The sequence below is a fragment of the Macrobrachium nipponense genome, chromosome 38 (assembly GCF_015104395.2).
Source record: "Macrobrachium nipponense isolate FS-2020 chromosome 38, ASM1510439v2, whole genome shotgun sequence".
Lineage (NCBI taxonomy): Eukaryota > Metazoa > Arthropoda > Malacostraca > Decapoda > Palaemonidae > Macrobrachium > Macrobrachium nipponense.
This window is the reverse complement of record NC_061098.1, coordinates 23,710,466-23,716,111: the sequence shown is the minus strand read 5'-3', so window position 1 is coordinate 23,716,111 and position 5,646 is coordinate 23,710,466.

The following is a 5,646-nucleotide window of genomic DNA, read 5'->3' as shown; positions in this document are numbered from 1 at the left end:
TTATTCGCAAAGCTTAGTTTTATATTATACTAATAATAAGAATGTTTTGAAAAATAATATAAATAGTTTCCTCGTCATTCGTAGTAAACAATTTTCAAATAAAGGGATTCCTGAAAAAAGGCCATTTTTTTCCAATCTCATTTCATATTTTGTGATTGTTAACTATGTTATATTCTTTTACAAGAATTTTCAACTTGGTAATGAGATACACTGCAAATTAAGATTTTTAATGCCATGAAAGGAGAGAAAAAATCCTTGATTTTATCAAATATCTAATAGAACAATTTGTCATGTAGAACAAGTAACTCAAATTTCAATATTTGCTTTAGTCTTAAGCAAATGGAAATGTCAGCATATTCATAATTGGTGATTATAACCTAATGTTGCATTTTGTCTGCTATTTGTTTATTATTATCCAGCTTTGGTTATAAATGATTACGCTGAGGCAGACTTTTTCAGCTAATAAATTTCTGGAACGACAAATGAAAGAATGAGCAAATATTTAGAATGAGATAAATGTATGGAAAATATTCAGTTGTTTTCCGGGCCCAAAATAATATAATTCAAAGCGCCGTTTTCGGATGTTCCCTTCGATTCCCAACCCACCAATATTTCGTATGAATCCGAAATTAAATGTTTGAAGTGCATTCTTCTCTGTACACTGGATTCTCATCGAAATTAGTTATGAAATAGTGAAGCATGTTTCTTGTTCTGTGTCACAAATCGATTGCCTGAGAGATTTTTTATAATTATTTAAGAATATCCTCTTCAATGACATATTGTCAACAGTAGACTCACCCCCTTGCATGTCATGAATTAGATTGGTCTTCTTCTTTCCTCAACAAAGATGAATCCATCCATAACATAAATATCTGACGAGGAAAAAATAGGGAAAATCTCCAGAGATACAAAAACCTTATTTTGGGAGCTGATCTATTAAAGAAGGGAAGTTCTCCAGTTGAGCTTATGGATAAGAAATATAGCTTCTCCACCTTCAATATTAGATGGGGGTTTATGGCGGAGAACTAGCCACTAAACTTATTGTTACTTTTGTTTTCTCTCTCTCTCTCTCTCTCTCTCTCTCTCTCTCTCTCTCTCTCTCTCTCTCTCTCTCTCGAGTTTTGTAGTATTTTGTGGCTTATTTTTCTTTTGCCTGAAGGAGAGAACAGATAAGGAATTAACTTTCCTCGATTTGGAACAACGTTTAAAAAAGGCTTCACTCTTTTAATTTTGTGTAAAAGAAAATAATTGATACGGTTTTGTCTGTCCGTTCTCGCTTTTTCTGTCTGCCCTCAGATCTTAAAAACTATTGAATCTAGAGGTCTGCAAATTGGTATGTTGATCATCCACCCTCCGATAGTTAAACATACCAAATTGCAGCCCTCTATCCTCAGTAGTTTATATTTTATTGAAGGTTAAAGTTATCCATGATCGTTCGTCTGGCAACACTATAATAGGACAGGGCACCACCGGGCCGCAGCTGAAAGTTTCTTGTAGCGGCTCATACAACATTATTCGCTGTAAAGAAAACTCGATTGCGCCGAAGAAACTTCGACTTATTTTAAACTTGTTAATATTTCATTGTAACCAAAACATACTTTTCCCTGAGGGAATCTTTAATTATTATTTATTGTTTTTGCTTTTCCATTAAGATCGTGTCTGTTGGATTACTAAATTCTTCGTTAAATTGTTTAGTTGATTTTAATATGTGTGTGTCCCATACATAAAAGTATAAACCCTGTTAGATACAGATCATATATTCGTATACACTTTTTGAGTTAATGAAATATCGGAGATAAAAGGAACTGACTTTTTTCTTCTAGTGAAAAATTAGAGAATTATTTCAAAAGAGAAAGGCCATGTCCCACAGTTCTATAAAGAAAGTGGTAGAAAGAGATCCCACACTAATATAGGACGGTGCACCCAGCTCCCTTGAGACAGATTACGTCTCTCCAGTACTCTGGTCGCTTAAAACATGTTACTTCTTATTCTCAGAGAGAGAGAGAGAGAGAGAGAGAGAGAGAGAGAGAGAGAGCTTCTACTCGCACACGTAATGGAATATTACTGTTCATTGCTACAGGTATTTCTCATTAAATTACCGAAATAGTGGATACAATAAGGTGCCATTTTCTCGGAATAGAGAGAGAGAGAGAGAGAGAGAGAGAGAGAGAGAGAGAGAGAGCGTACTCTCCCACTTCACATTGTTAACGTCATGTTCTGATGTTTACAACTCAATAACAAGAGAGAGAGAGAGAGAGAGAGAGAGAGAGAGAGAGACCATATACTCGTACACGTAATGGAATATTGTTCATTGCTATAATAGGTATTTCTTGTTAGATTACCTTAAAAGTGGATACGATAAGGAACCATTTGAGAGAGAGAGAGAGAGAGAGGAGTTTTCCACCTTGCATTTTCAAAGTCAAGTCCTGGTATTTCTATCCCAATATAAAGGAAGAGGCCTGGAGAGAGAGAGAGAGAGAGAGAGAGAGAGAGAGAGAGAGAGAGAACTAATTCACTTCACATGGTTGAAAGTCAAGTCCTGGTAATTTTATTCTAATATAACGGAAGAGGCCTGGAGAGAGAGAGAGAGAGAGAGAGAGAGAGAGAGAGAGAGAGAGAGAAAGCTTTTCCACCTTACATTTTCAGAGTCAAATCCTGGTATTTATATCCTAATATAAAGGAAGAGGTCTGGAGAGAGAGAGAGAGAGAGAGAGAGAGAGAGAGAGAGAGAGAGAGAGAACTATTTCACCTCACATGGTTCAAAGTCAAGTCCTGGAATTTGCATCCTAATATAAAGGAAGAGGCCTGGAGAGAGAGAGAGAGAGAGAGAGAGAGAGAGAGAGAGAGAGAGTCCAAGCAGCCCACGAGAAGGAGACTCCTTCGCCAAAAAGAAGACTCCCTAACTCCTGCCCAGTCTCCGAAGGGCAAGGCGGTGGAAGAGGCATCCCGTGTTAACGGCAGGATCCACTTTTTCCCTTCGAAGTATCCTTGGGAACTTTTCGGCGATTCTGTGTCCTCCGAAGGAGAAAATAACCAGATGAAACAAGTCTCACAGAAGCGCTCGAAAACTGGCTCGACTTCGTGGGAACTGGGGAAACAAAATTGCATTGATTTGGGGCGGGTTTTCTGGTGGCTGGAGCATTGAAGACGAGATGAACGTATGAGCTTGGGTGTGCAAGGCACACATATATATATATGTTTGTGTTTGTGTGTATGTACGTGATTGTGAATATCTAATTTAAAATCAAACTTTCATCATTATTGTAGGTTCCGTATGGTGATTGTACCGTCTGTGCACCTCACATGGTGCGCTTAGCCTTAACTAAAAAAAAAAAAAGGTGTTCGTAGTGGCCTATCGGCTCGTGGCTACTCCTTCTAGTTAGCCTTTTAATATATATACCTCATTTCCAGCCTCCTTTCGGCAAATCTTTGTTTGTTCGTTTGTTTGTTTTTTTTATTTTACTATAATGTTTCCGTAATCGTATTTTTCATTAATTCAACTAGCAGAATTTATGTGATAAGCACAAGGACAAATACCCTAACACATCTTTCTATCAATAAGTTTTCACTATCATCACTCTAAAGCTCCCCAAATCAGCAGGATTACTAATTTTTCTCACGAATTCTATAAAAGCAAAGTCAAATTAATCACATGAATTTTATTATGATGCACACTACAGCTTCGTGTTTTACACATTTTCATGAGTACATGACATAATTATTGCTTGGCAAAAAAAGAGCTTTTAATGCTTTTATTCCTCCCCTTACGAAGCCCATGGTCACTTTATTGAGTTGCATCTTTAGTTCCTAAGATTATATTAGTATACTCACAACGTTAATGTACTTTTTTCTTGTTAGTTTTTAGTTTTCTGAAAAGAATACTATTATTCCTTCTTTGTCCGTCCATCAGCACTTTTTCTGTCTACCCTCTGATCTTAAAAACTACTGAGGCTAGAGGGCTGCAAATTGGTATGTTGATCATCAAGTGTCCAATCATCAAACATGGCAAATTGCCGCCCTCTAGCCTCTGTAGCTTTTTTTTTTATTCAAGGTTAAAGGTTAGCCACGATAGTGGTTAAAATTTCATGGGCCGTGGCTCAAGCAGCAAATTCTCTAGACCGCCGAAAGATAGATCTATTTTCGAGGGTTTTGATTACACGAAGTACAGAAAACTCGATTGCGCCGAAGAAAGTTCATCGCAATTTTTTTATTGTTTTTATTTATAGTTCGTCTTAAACGTTATATTTTCTAATATGTTTATTCCCCTTGGAATTGATATGTTTTCATAAATACTATCAAATAACCAGCGATTTATAACTTGAATGTTATCAATCAATCTGTGGACCTTTTTTTTTTTTTATTTTCACCCAACGCTTACCGGTCTGTACTTTCTTCATATTTCAAACTTGTCCTTATTTTCTTTTTCTTTTTTTCTGTTTGCCATTCCGTCAAATGTTACTTTATTTCTTTTCTAGCAATCCTTTATCTGTATATCTTACCTTAATATCACACGAACTTGCTTTTATTTTGCTCTGCCAGTCCTTTGTATGTATCTATTTTCTTTGTATCACACACACTTTTATTCGTTTTTTTTTTCCTGTCTACCAATCCTTTATTCATTATCTTAATTTTCGTTATTCCTTATCTTAATGTTCTCCTCCGTGTTAGTTCTCCAAAAGTATTTTGTTAATGATATCACACTTTTATTTCCTATTTTTCCTCTCTGCTAATCCTTTAAATGTATTCATCACCTTAGTAGCACACGTCTTTACTTTCATTTGCTATTTTTTTCCTCAATGCTACTCCTTTAAATTATTTTTTTATTAATATCAACCAATCTTGATTTTATTTATTTTTCTTTCTACCAGTCATTTGAATGTATTTTTTTTTTACCATAATATTACAGATCTTGATTTTCTTGGCTATTTTCTCTTTTCTACTAGTGCACTTCTGGACATAATTTCACAGATATCTAATTCACTGACCTGTGACCCTTCGCTATCCACAAGTTTATTTTTGAGAACGGGAATTCCAATACTTTTCTTTTTTAAATCCACACCAGTCTTGCCCTCCACCCTTACATCTGCCATTTTCACTTCAGCGTTAGATAAAAAAAAAAAAAATAAATCCTTTTCCGATATCCTCTTCTCGATGAGTTCAAAACTCTATATTCTAAATTCTAAATGTTTTTGTATTTGCTTTTGATGCCAGTAGATGTTTAGATGAGTCAGACATGTTGGTATCGACTAAAATACTGTTTTGTTCATTGTGAATAAAAATCCAATAAATTAATGCTATTTTTTTTTTTGCTTATTTAATTAGATTTTTATTCCTTATAGTTTTATTATTTATTTATCTATTACGAGTGGGTTCTTGTTCATGAACCAGCCCATGAATAGAGATACTTGGCCAAAGTTTCCCCTGTACAAATGAGCATTAATATTTACGTATGTAATTTGCCGTTATTTTGATTATTATATCATCGAATTCAAATAATTAATAAAAACTTATGATGAATAAAAGTTATATTTTTTACATTAATAATATTAAGGTAAATTGACCAATTTAAACAAAATCTGTGAATATCTTGTTGTTGTTATAAGTACATGTACGAGAGAGAGAGAGAGAGGAGAGAGAGAGAGAGAG